The sequence below is a fragment of the Neofelis nebulosa genome, chromosome 7 (genome assembly GCF_028018385.1).
Source record: "Neofelis nebulosa isolate mNeoNeb1 chromosome 7, mNeoNeb1.pri, whole genome shotgun sequence".
NCBI classification, from domain to species: Eukaryota; Metazoa; Chordata; class Mammalia; order Carnivora; family Felidae; genus Neofelis; species Neofelis nebulosa.
This window is the reverse complement of record NC_080788.1, coordinates 114,206,565-114,220,608: the sequence shown is the minus strand read 5'-3', so window position 1 is coordinate 114,220,608 and position 14,044 is coordinate 114,206,565. Positions and strand designations below refer to the sequence as shown.

Below are 14,044 nucleotides of genomic sequence, written 5' to 3'. Positions count from 1 at the left end.
AAAAGCTAAAAATAGAACTACCCTTTAGTCCAGCAATTCCACTATTAGGTATTTACTCAAAGGATACAAAAATACAGACTCAAAGGGGTACATGCACCCCAATATTTATAACAGCATTATCAACAATAGCCAAACTATAGACAGAGCCCAAATATACATCAACTGATGAAGAGATAATGTGGAATATATACACAATGGATATTACTCAGCCATCAAAAAGAATGAAATCTTGCCATTTGCAATGACGTAGATGGAGCTAGAATGTATTATGCTAAGTGAACTAAGTCAATCAGAGAAAGACAAATACCATATGATCTCACTCGTGCGAAATTTAAGAAACAACAAATCAACATATGGGAAAGGGGGAAGAAAACAGAGAGAAACAAACCACAAGAGACTTTTAATGATAGAGCACCATGGGTTGATGGAGGGAAAGTGGGTGGGAGATGGGCTAGATGGGTACTAAGGACAGCACTTGTTGTGATGAGCATTGGGTGTTGTATGTAAGTGATGAATCACTGAATTCTATTCCTGAAACCAATATCGCACTATATGTTAACAAAATTTAAATTAATTGGCCCCTGGGTGGCTCAGTCAGTTAAGCAGCCGACTCTGGAATTCGGCTCAGGTCATGATCTCACAGTTCCTGAGTTTGAGCCCCACTTTGGGCTCTACACTGTCAGTGTAGAGCCTGCCTGGGACTCTCTCTCTCCTCTCTACTCCTCTCCCATTCTCTCTCCCTCTCTCTCTCTAAGTAAATAAACAAACAAAAAAAAAAGTTCTCTCTTCCTCTCCCTCTGCCCCTCCCCCACTCACACACTTTCTCAAAAAACACAAAAAATTGGGGTGCTTGGGTGGCTCAGTTGGTTAAGTGTCAGACTCTTGATTTTGGCTCAGGTCAAGATCTCTTGGTTGTGAGATCAAGCCCACAGGCTCTATGCTGGGTGTGGAGCTGCTTAAGAGTCTCTCTCAGCCCCTCTCCCCAGCTCCTCTGTGCCAGTTCTCTTTAAAAAAAAAAAAAAAAAAAAAAAAGGAAAAAAAGACAGTACACACAGGGGGAAAAAAATTCAATGCCCTCCCCTTATCTGGTTAAAAAGCAGGCAGAGGGGTGCCTGGGTGCCTCGGTCGGTTAAGCGTCCAACTTCGGCTCAGGTCATGATCTCACAGTCCGTGAGTTCGAGCCCCGCGTCGGGGTCTGTGCTGACAGCTCAGAGCCTGGAGCCTGCTTCAGATTCTGTGTCTCCCTCTCTCTCTGCCCCTCCCCTGTTCATGCTCTGTCTCTGTCTCAAAAATAAATAAACGTTTAAAAATAAAAATAAAAAGCAGGCAGAAACTTCCCTTTGTAAAGGTACAAGGAAGAGGACTCAATCCTGGGAAGTTACTCTCATCAATGGAGAAGGCACCAACTTCAATCTGTATAACAAACCTTACTAAAATAAACTTTATCTTCCATTAGTTTTCCCCACATACTTACCTTCCCACAATTTATATTCCTTAAAGGCCTAAACCTCTTTTTCTCTGTCTTGTCACTTTTCCACAATTTATTGCTCAGCCTCACTGTTTCTTTGGGACTTCAATTCTTTTCTATGAGGATCTCCATATGCACAGTTAGTAATAAGCCACTTTTCCTGTTAATCTGTCTTTTGTCACAGTGAACCTAAGAGGATAGAAAAAGGTTTGTCCTCCCCTACCACCCTCTGAATTGGGCACTGATACAATTCCATTCTGCAAATAAGGAGTCAGACTTTGATAAGTTAACATACCCAGAGTCACACACAAGACAAGAAGGTATCGCAGCATAACTCTGACTCTATAGTCTGAGTACTTAATCTATGCAAGGACTGTAACTACACTGTAATGCCTTTACACAGTAAAGGCCCTTGGAAAAGCAAGAAAAAGCCATTAGCAAATTTATCTGTTTATGTTTATATCTTTATAGAAAGTTAATCAAGACTATGTGAAAGTTAGACACCGCCATTAAATACATTTATGGCCAACACAGGATATACGGGATTGTGTTTTGAATCTCAAATTCTATCAAGTTCCAGGGGGTGACTAGGTTAGAACAGTCTCTGATATTTACTAAACTCACAAGCAAGGCTAAAATTTAAACAAATAATAAAAGTGCAAACTGGTAACATGCATCTACTATGGGCCATATTAAGCAGTGAGATATCAAGATAAAGACAATAGCTCCTAATCCTTAAGGAGCTTACAATTTACAGTTTCACGGTTCTTCACTTTAATTCAAGTACATTCAAACACTAAATCAAACATGGCATTCCTCAAAAAGATTTTCATCATACCAAAAAGACACTGTTAAAATAAGTCTTAAGGCAGACTAAAATACAGGCCAAGTAGAAAAATCCAAGGTCTCTGGAGTCAAATAAACTGAATTCAAATCCTTGCTATCACTCACGATAAGACTTTGGATAAGACAGTTAACCTCTCTGAGCCTCTGTTTCCTCATTTGTAAAAGAGAGAATACTAATAAAAACCTTACAATGTAGCTATTAATACTTAAAATATACACAAAGGATATACATACTATATAACACATTAAGAGATGGGGCAAGAGATACTGTTCTAGGTAAGAGTTAGGGGAAAGCAAAAAGTACTGTGATTTAGCCAAATGAATTACTACTTTTACTATAAAGTTTAAGTGTAAAAGGATAAGGTATTATGTCTAAATGGTAAGGTATAAAAGGAACACTGTCCCTTCCAGATACCTACAAAGAATTATCAAATTTCCTTTCATAAACTCTTAAGTATCTGTTGATTACTTTTAAAGTGAATCATTATTCTGAAAAACATCTGTAGGGGCGACTGGCTCAGTCATTTAAGCATCAGACTTTTGATTTTGGCTCAGGTCATGATCTCAAGGTTTGTAAAATTGAGCCCATGGTCAGGCTCTGCACTTACAACAGTGGGCCTGTTTGGGATTCTCTGTCTGCCCCCAATAAATAAATAAACTTAGAAAGGAAAAAAAAAAAAATTTGAAAAATATCTGTAGGATATCTATATAGTCCTTAGATGAATCACGTGACTTAGAGGTTTGAATCTGGGGTTCACGACCTAATTTCCATGAATCCCCTAATACTCTACGCCCAATAGTGTGTGTGTTACAGGTGAAGGGTCCAAAGAACCATCAGATTCATAAAACATTAATAATAGTTAAATTTACATGTCCAGTATTAATAAAGTGGAATTTATACAATTTCAGTAAGGCAATTTAAGGAAACTCAATAGTTTGCTGCTAGAAGTATGTATTAATAAAATGAATCACACTGAAAAAGTTTGGCATTATCTAATAAACTGAAAACATCTATACCTTATCATCCAATAACTTCATTCCTAATTATATACTTGGGAACATCATTGTCCAATAGAACTTTCTATAATAATGGAAAAATTCTACATCTATACTGTGCAAATAATAACATAGCCACTGGCCATATATGGCTACTGAGCACTTGAAATGTTGCTCCTGCAACAGAGGAACTGAATTTTTAATTTCAGTTAATTTACATTTAGTCACATGTGGCTAGTGACTGCCATACTGTATACCGGAGAGCACAGCCCTAGAGAAACACATGTACTTATATACACCATGATGAATGTACAGAACACTCATAATATTATTCATAGCAACCAAAAACTAGAAACAACTCATAGGTCCATCAACAATAAAGTAATATGGTTAAATAAACTATGATATATTTAAATAAATTTGTAATTCTTTCAACGTTTTTTTTTTATTTTATTTTTGGGACAGAGAGAGACAGAGCATGAACGGGGGAGGGGCAGAGAGAGAGGGAGACACAGAATCGGAAACAGGCTCCAGGCTCCGAGCCATCAGCCCAGAGCCTGACACGGGGCTCGAACTCACGGACCGCGAGATCGTGACCTGGCTGAAGTCGGACGCTTAACCGACTGCGCCACCCAGGCGCCCCTAAATTTGTAATTCTTAAACATTATAAACTCAATCCTTAAAGTCACTTGCATACTATTGAGTTAATTCCATGATCCTGCTTCCAATTTTGAACAACTAGTAAGTTCTCTTAAAACAATCTAATGTCGGACCACCTGGGTGGTTCAGTCAGTTTGAGCATCCTACCTTGGCTCAGGTCATGATCTCACAGTTCGTGTTTCAAGTCCCATGTCAGGCTCTCTGCTGTCAACACAGAGCCCGCTTCGGATCCTCTTTCTCCCTCTCTCCCTGCCCCTCCCCTGCTTGTGCTCTCTCTCAAAAATAAACATTAAAAAAAAAAAAACATAATTCAAAGCAATTTAGCTATAAACATAAACACAATTATTTCTAATCCTTATTCTAATAATTTCTAATATTTGGAATAACTTTAGGTATACTACAAACTGTAAAAAACCTGAATCTCCTTAATTATTTAATATCTGTTGATCACAAAGCATTACACAGCAACAAAATTGAAGGAGGAGAGGCAAATACTTACTAAGTATCTACCACCTGTCAGAATATTTTGCTCAGGGCCTTCAACACCTTATTTTAATCTTTTTAATCATTTTCTGAGGCAGCTACATGTTACAGACAAGGAAAGTGAGAGCCTGGCTGGGAATTACAGCATGGACTAATTTCCCAACTAAGCTCATTCTAATGCTCTTACAACTACATTACTACAATTATTTTCATTTCTCCTGCTGACTTTTTGCCCAAAACAAAAGTAGGCAAACTAAAACCACAGGTCAAGTCAGGCAAACCCTGTTTTTATAAATAAAGTTTTACTGGAACATTCACTTCTTTGGCTGCCTTTACACTGTAACAGCAGAGTTGAGTACTTGCAATAGAAATGATATGGCCCCCAAAGCTTAAGTATTTACTATCTTGGCCCTTTACAGAAAGTTGTCAACCCTTGTCTTAAAGGATCAAAATTGCCAAAAACCTCAGAGGCCTCAAAACTTCAATGTTCAGGGTCTTGGGACAACTAGTAAACTAAAAAGAAGACTTTAAAATTATATGAGACAGAGGCCACAATGCTTGAATTTTATGATTAAATCATATAAGCCCAAACTTATAAAAATGTTGAAACTAAACAGCTTGATTATGAAATTACTGAAACTTTATTTTCATAATGAAGGTTTAGTTTGAACTGATGGAGGAAAAACTTCACAATTCCAAATGTTAAAATGAACATGCATCTTTTTACCATGTACCCAAAATTTGCATGAAGGAACATCTTCAGTAAAGCAAAAAAGAGCCTTTTTCTTACAGGTAACTTATATTTCACTTCATATTTTTGATTTAATACATCGCTAAATTCATTCTACACTAAGACAAACATTTATGTGATTTCTCAAAGGTCTGTGGTTGATTTTCTGATGTGAGGAAAGAGGCTGGGTTTTTGTTGTTTTTTAAAATTCCCATTGCTTTTGGGGTGCCTGGGTGGCTCAGTCGGTTGAGCATCTGACTTCAGCTTAGGTCATGATCTAATGGATCATGAGTTTGAGCCCGCGTCAGGCTCTGTGCTGACAGCTCAGAGACTGGAGCCTACTTCAGATTCTGTGTCTCCCTCTCTCTGTCCTTCCCCTGCTCACACGCTCTGTCTCTCAAAAATAAACAAACATTAAAAAAAAAATTAAAATTCCCATTGCTTTTATTCCAAGTAAAAATCTTCTAATTAAATAATTTCATCTTCATTCCAAATTTACTTCAGCATTCAAATAAATTTAAACAGCTTTCCTAAATTAGCATGAGAAGTATTTGATTACAATGATACAATAATATTTTCTTCCTTCATTTAGTAATTTTAGACAAGAGTCCTGCAGTGGTAAACTACAGTGTACAAACTCCAGTATAAACAAAGAAAACTTAAGTCCTACCAACATGTAAAATGTACATAACTATTAAAGAATATCTTGACTCCTCTGCCTTTATAAACACTTTACTCGCAGGGCACCTGTGTGGCTCAATTGGTTAAGCGTCCAACTTCAGCTCAGGTCATGATCTCATGGTTCATGGGTTAGAGCTCCAGAGCCCAGAGCCTGCTTCAGATTCTGTGTCTCCCTCTCTCTCTGCCCCTTCCCTGCTCGCACTGTCTCTGTCTTGCTCTCCCAAAAATAAATATACGTTAAAAAAAAACAAAAACACTTCACTCACAAAATTAAAAAAAAATTTTTTTTAATGTTTATTTATTTTTGACAGAGAGAGAGAGAGAGAGAGAGACAGAGCATGAGCGGGGGAGGGGCAGAGAGAGAGGGAGACACAGAATCTGAAGCAGGCTCCAGGCTCTGAGCTGTCAGCACAGAGCCCGACATGGGTTTTGAACTCACAGACCGTGAGATCATGACCTGAGCCGAAGTCCGACACTCAACTGACTGAGCCACCCAGGCACCCCTCTCACAAAATCTTATATTCAGTTTCCTTCTTCATTGTTAAGAATAAATGCTAATGTATACAAGTCAAAGAAAAATAACCCAAAATTACTTTTATTTGAAACAACTCCAGAGCTTTCCTAGAAATATGCAAGGCTAGTTCAACATTTGAAAATTGCTTAGTGTAAGTCACCATATTAACAGATTTCAGAAAAGATACCCACATGATTACCTCAACAGATACAGAAAAGGCATTTGACAAAATTCAACATCTACTCATGAAAAAACCCCAGGCAACCTCAGAGAAAATTTCCTTAACTTGATTTAGAGAATCTATGAAATTATCTACAGCTAACATCATATTTAAAGGTGAAAGACAGAATGATCTCCCTTTAAGACTGTAAACAAAGCAAAGATGTTTCCTTTCAACACTCCTATTCAAACATCTCATTAGAATGTGAGATGTGCAGTAAGTGCAATAAATCAAAAAAAGAAAAGGCATCAGATTAGAAACAGTTCTTTATTCACAGATGACATGACTGTCTACTTAGAAAACCCCAGGAAATCCACCAAAAAACAAACACCCCTAGAACTAATGAACGAGTCTGGTAAAAACTGAGGGTACAAAGTCAATACAAAAAAAATCTATTATATTTCTATATACTAGCAATGATCAATTAGAACCCATGCTTTTTTAAAAAACCATTTATAATAGGACCAAAAAATTGAAATACTTAAGTATAGATTTAATCAAGTACCTACAGGATTTATATGTTGAAAACTACAAAACATATGAAAGGAAGACCTAAGTAAATGGAGAAAAATACTATGTTCTTACTGGAAAAACTCAATTTTGTTAAGATGTCAATCATCCTTGTTTATCTATAAAACACAATCCCAATCAAAATCCTAGCATATTTTTTTGTGTGGATATTAACAAGAGGATCCTAATATTTATATGGAAAGGCAAAAGAACTAAAATAACTAAAACAATTTTTAAAAATGAATAAATATGGAAGAACTCACATTACCTGATTTCAAGATTTGTTTTAAAACTATAATCAAGACATTGTGATATTGGTATAGACAAACAGATCAATGAAACACAAGAGTCTAGAAATAGGCCCATAAAAATGTAGTCAAATGTTTTTTGACCAAGAGACAAAGGCAATTCAATGGAGAAAGGATATAGTCTTTTCAACAAATGGTCATGGAATAACTGGACAAATAAATGAAACTCAACCCTAAATTCTCTTTATGTAAAAATTAACTCAAAAAGGAAAACATCTAAATTTAATATACATAAAACTATAAAACTTGTAAACAGGAAAAACCTTTGTGACGTTGGGTTAGACAGAGTGCTTATATACAATGCCAAGAGATACACATACACACACACAAATACTGATACTTTGCACTTCATCAAAATGTAAAACCTGTTTTCAAAAAGCACGGTTATGAGAATGGAAAAGGCAAGCCACAAACTGGCAGAAAATCACTGCAAATCACCTGTTTGACAAAGGACCATGAAAAACTCAAAACTCATCATTAAGAAAATCCAATTTGGGGACAGTGCAATCAGGATAGGGCCAGAGGGAACAGTGGATCTGAAGCTGGCTCTGCGTTGACGGGCTGACAACAGTGAGCCCGATGTGGGGCTGGAACTCACGAACTGGGAGATCACAACCTGAGCTGAAATCAGATGCTCAACCAAGTGAGCCACCCATGTGCCCAAGAAAATACAATTTTAAAATGGGCAAAAGATTTTGCTTCACCAGAAGATACACAGATGGTAAATAAGCATATGAAAAGATGTTCAACATATTAGTCACAAGAAAATGCAAATAAAAACCACAATGAGATAAGGCTACAAACCTATCAGAATGTAAAGGTAAAAAATCTGACCATACATAGTGATGAGGATGTAAAGTAACTGGAACATTCTTCACACATTGCTGGTAGGAATACAAAGTGGTTCAGGCTCTTTGGAAAAGTATGCTGTGTAACAAATTACCAAAGACTTAGTGGTTTAAAACAACACAAATTTATTATTTTCCAGTTCTTTTCGTTAAAAATCTGAGATAGGTCTCCCTGGGCTATAATCAAGAATGCTGGCAAAGCTGTGTTCTGTTAATCCATTTCCTAGCCTTTTCCAACTTCTAAAGACCACATTCCTTTAGTTTATGACTGACTCCTCTCTCCATCCTCAAAACCAAGAACTCTTCATCTATCCCTCTGGTGCTGCTTCTGTTTTACATCTTTTTTTTTTTTCTTACTATACTGCTTCTCTCTTTCCCTTTTAAAAAGCACTTTCATGATACATCGGATCTACCTAGACAATCCAGGATAACCTCCCTATTTTAAAGTCAACTGATTAGCAACCTTAATTCCACTGCAACTTTATTTTGCCTTTACCACGTAACCTAATTTATTCACAGGTTCTAGGGATTAAGCTATCTTTGTGGGCCATTATTCTGCCTACCACACACCGGTTTTTAAGTTTAAACACACACTTACCATATGACCCAGAAAGGAAGACTTATGTTCACACAAAAACTGTTCCTAGAGATTTATAGCAGCTTTTTCATGGTTAAAAAAATCTTTTTAATTTAAAAAACTAACTCAAATATCCTTCAACTGGCAAATAAGCTAACTGTGGTAAATCCATACAATGGAATACTACATTCAGCAGTAAAACAGAAGGAATTGCTGATAGCCTCACAACATGGATGAATACCCAACTGTATTATGCTAAATGAAAGAAACAAGACTCAAAAGGCTAAATAAATACTGATTCCGTTTATATGATAGTCTAGAAAAGACATACTCCAGGGGAAGACAACAGGTCATTAATTGCCAAGGGTTACAGGTGAAAGAAGGGTTGATTACAGAAGAGCAGCTTAAGGGAATTTTGGGTGCTGGATCTGTACCCGATTTTGGTAGTCACACAGCTCTATGCATTTGTCAAAACAATTGTCCAAGAAAAAGCATTAATTTCATTTCATGTAAATTAAAAATAAAGTTAAAATCTTTTAAAAACAAAACATCATTTATCAGATTGGCATAAAATTAATTATCTGACCATGCCACCTAACAATTCCAAGTGCGGGCAAGGATGACTTGTATACTGTTGGCAGTAATGCAAATTGTTACAACTTTAGAGGATAATGTGATAGCAGCTAGCAAAGCTGAAAATGCGCATCAACCTATGGCCCAGCAATTCCACCTACAGGTAGGTATACTTTCTAGGGAAACCCTCATACATGTGCTTGAGGAAACATGCACAAAGATATTCACTAAACATTGTTTAAAATACTGAAAATCTGAAAACAAAATAATTGAAAAACTGAAAGCAGTGAAGTAATTGCATTCAGTGGTTATTTAAAAAAAGAAAAGAAATGCAGGAAGATTCAATCGTGCTAGGTACATATATGATTTTGAGAAGAATAGTTTACTGGTTTGTTTATCTAACAATAGTATATAGTGAAAAGAGCACTGTACTTGGAATCTGGAGACAAGTATTCAGCATTTAGTTTCAACTTTGCCACTAATAAGCAAACTATGGACTCCTTAACTCTATAAACCTCACTTTCCTTTTCCTAGAAAATGAAGACCTTAAGCTATACAACACTAAGATTATTTCCAACTCAAGAATTCTATGATTCAATAAATATAAAATCAAGAATTATAAAGAATCTATGTTGAGAAACTATTTTTTCTCAGACACGCTGAAATCAGAAACTATCAGAGAAACAGAACATCTTAGTATATTGATACATAAAATGGACCAAATTTCCTGGTTTGTGATGAACTTTTTAATCAAGATCATCACCCTCAGGTAAAATTCTCCCATTTTAATATTCTAAATCAAGTTAATATTATTAATGAGTCCACCTTTACTTGTCAAGTTCAGGTCTGTCTACCAAAAGTCATTTAGATACATGATAAAAATTATTTTTTTTAAAAAGATAAAATAATGAATTGCTTTTCGTATTTTTGCCTGTTCATCTATAAAGATCTTACATTATAATTTAATAGCTTCAGCCTACTACAATAGTTTAAAGAGCCTTTTAAAGTTTATTATGCCATGTCCACAGGGAACTAGTGAAAAAAAAAAAAAAACCACACACGCACACACACAGTAGTTCATAATTCAAAAAAAGCTTACTTAACAATTTCATTACCACCAATATTTAAACATCAAAGACACCAATAACCACATGTCATTTGCTCCTACTGCAGAATTTAATAGGTTATTAACTTCTGGTATATTCCAAAGGCATAATTAGGATACTATTATTAAAGCATGAGATTACTTTTTTAAAAATCAGAAATATTAACACCTTTTACCTAGTCAGGAAAATCAGTATTTTAAAAGTCCTGTTCTATGGGCTTTCCAAATCTAAATTCTTACAATTCTAAACAAGCAAGGAGATAAAACACACACTTACATACTTCTAAAAACCTAGCTATCAGATTTTAATTTTAGCGCCACTGCCAAGAAAAACCTTCCGACCGAAACCTAAATTCCGTACACATTACTGTATGCCAATCAACTAAACAGAAGGTGAGTTGTTATTATTATTAGGAAGTTACATAATTTGCACCAAAGATTATTTAAAGCGTCTTTCATTAAATGAAGGTTACAACAATTTACAGGCTTCAAAGTTCACCTTGCAAACTTGAAGTAAATTATCAGAAACCATTAACGAGATTAGGGTTTTCTTTAAAAGTGGACACAAGGAAGTAGGAACTGTTTATTTGTTTAAAGAACGCAAAGAGCAGCCGAATACCAGGAGCTGAGTCAGGCAGAGGAACGCTGACTACATTCCGTCTTCTAAAGGAAAGTGTTCGCCCCGCCGATCTCCCCTTCCCGCTTTAGGGGGAGTCCCAGGAGTCGCGAACTCGGGAGCGGGGGCGCAGAGAAGAGGGGACTCCCTGCTGTGCCTCCGGCGTTTCGGGCAGAGCAGGCAGGAGCCCCCGCCAGGGTGGTCCCACGCCAAGGCAGAGGGAGCGGGCAGGGCCTGCCAGCGTTCCCCCCGGGGGACAAAGGTTGGGCTCACGCCCTGCGCCGCCAGCCCGCGGCTCCCGCCGCCTGGAGACGCCAGCAGAGCAGCCGCCGGTCCCGCCCGGGCAGTGCGAGCGGCGGGTGGGGGAGGGGACAAGCCCCGCCGCCCCTCCCCCGACGCGCTCCCGGGGACCTGTTGATTAAGATCTCCACACAGAGCCGCCGCTGGTCCTCTTACCTCTGCGCCACGGCGGCCGGCGATCCTCCCGCCCCGGCCGCTCCCACACACTGCACAAACGACAGCTCCCCTCCGGCACTTAAAATACCGGATAAAGAACCCAGAAACTCCCGATTCCCCACCTCACAATCCTTAGACCCCGCCTGCGCCCCACCGCCAGTCGCCGCCGTCACCGCCGCCACCGCCGCCAGCAACTCCGCCTCGAGACCGCGCGAGACCGGCCCCCGCGGCCACCGCGAGACCGCGCACGCGCCCCCGGGACGCTGGCGCAGCGGGCGCGCCTATCCCAGTTCCCTCCTCAGCGCGCCCCGCCCGCTGCTTGGCCGGGAGGCTGGCGCGGTTCGCCCAATCCCGCGCCGGCGTGGAGGGAGGGCCCACTCGTTGGTCCGCCCCGCAGCCCCGAGCCGTGGGTCGCGCGCACTCGCGCGCCTCTAAGTGAGACGCTAGCTGCTTTTTGCTCGTCCGCGGGAGGCGACCGCTTTGAGGTTGAGCCGCCCGGCCGAGCCGTGTGGGGACGTGAGATTTCCCTGAGACTTAGTCCGACGCGGGCTGTAGTCGGGAGAGCCCTTGACCTTAGTCTCCCTGACTGCCCGTCAGTCAGCTCCTGAAGAAGATCTGATTCCCGTTGAGGCAACTCCAGTGTTCTGTGAGGCACGTCACACAATCTAACATTTGTTTAAAGAACCATGACATACTTAAACACCTGAATATGTGTAGCGTCCCACAGAATTCTCTGTTACGGCAGAAAACTCCAAAAAGCTAGCAGCTAGGACCGAGTTCTGAAAAACGGAAAGGAAGAAGGGCCACAGCTGTTTCACAAAACTCGAGTGAATGCACTTAGTTACCTGGGCCACCCCGTATGCAGTGCAAGGAAATCCACAAAAAGTCTCCAGGACTCCTACATCCAAAAAGGAAATAAAAAAGGCGTGTATGTGACCTATTTTCTCTTAAATGCGTAAAGTAAATAATAATTCAAGAAGCTTCCTCTAAGCTCCTCGATGAGTTCTTCTTCCTCTGGCACAGGGTTTCCCAGTCTTAGCGCTATTGAATTTGGACCAGCTAATTTGTCATGGGGGCTGTTCGGTGCATTGTAGGATGTTTAGCAGCATCCCTGGTCTCTCCCTATTGGGTGCCAGTAGTACCACTACCCCCATTGGTGACCAGCAAAATGTCTCTAGACGTTGCCAAAGGTCCCCTGGTGGCAAAATCACCTGCAGTTAAGGACCACTGATCTACCTGTTCAGAGAAATGGCCCCTTAGGAAGATAGTCACTCTTTACCCATATCTTCCAATTGCCTGGCCCCAAGCAGATTTACAAAACACCACCGCCCAAATGAACCCTCCAGCTACCTAGCCTTGCTTCACCAGCTGCTTGGACTCCTCTGTCACAGGACCCCACCCTAATAGAATGGCGATCACTATCTGTGTGAGAGAGCAGCCACTAATCTCAAAATATGGGGAAATACCTTTCTAAAGTGCTTTCCAAATATTATTTTTACTTCCTAAAGGTATTTTCGTTTTAAAAGAGGGTGGACCCAATGGCAGATAAAAAAAAAAAAAATGTATTCTCTGCTAAATATTACATTCCCAGAATCCCCAAATCGTTCAAATTACTATCCTTGTGTGAAGAAGAAGAAGAAGAAGAAGAAGAAGAAGAAGAAGAAGAAGAAGAAGAAGAAGAAAAGGTATAGAAAGTGGAGGTAAAGTGATTCTATTTGAGTTGTAGTTTTGATGATAACTAGTTCTGTGATTTGATGATAACTACCTCTGGGATACATGACAAGATTCCTGGGCCTAAATTTTCTCATCTGTAATATGTTTCTTGTTTCCGGGTTTTGTTTGTTTGGTTTTAGATTTAAAATTCTGGTAGCCTCTGTATATGGAATGTAACATGGATGGCTTAGGGGGTTAGAAAATATAGTACTCATCCTTAAAAAAGAATGAAATGGGTAATCTGTGGTTTAAAACCACATTAAAAGAGTCATTCATTCTTGTCATAGGGAAGTTCACCCACCGAATCACTCTGGCAAATTTGTAACTAAGTATTTTGGGTGAAGTAGTAAAAGGCAAACTGTAGAGTCAAGTGTACAGTGGAAAGTAACGGCAGCAAATACCCTTCTGCCTTCCTTATTTTGGCATCTGCCAACAGCCTCTATTATATGTTTATATAATATAATGTTATACTATTTTATTTCATTAAAGTCTTGAGGAAATATGTTAATATTTCATTTCAGACATTTGCAACAGATCTGAAATCTCAGTTTTCAAGATTCTACCATTCACCATTATATGGGAAATCCTTAACTAAAGGTTATAATCAATATCCCTCTGGTTTTCTTACCTCTAGGCACTAGTTAAAGCTGTTTCCATAACTGAGTTAGCAGCCTAATCTCTATAATTGTATGAACCAGAGATCAGAAATATGTAAACTAAAAGAATACTCACTGATTCAT

General features: G+C 39.0%; 1 protein-coding gene across 4 annotated transcripts in view; it reads right to left on the bottom strand.

The window, feature by feature from the left end:
- PALS1 (protein associated with LIN7 1, MAGUK p55 family member) overlaps nt 1-11,821 on the bottom strand; it is a 93,050-nt gene extending 81,229 nt beyond the window's left edge. The window contains exon 1 of one of the 4 annotated variants that reach the window (XM_058739393.1): nt 11,714-11,821. The gene's annotated coding sequence lies outside the window, so the exon portion shown is untranslated. The other 3 variants (XM_058739391.1, XM_058739392.1, XM_058739394.1) reach the window with 3 other exon arrangements.
- Nucleotides 11,822-14,044: the final 2,223 nt, after the last annotated feature.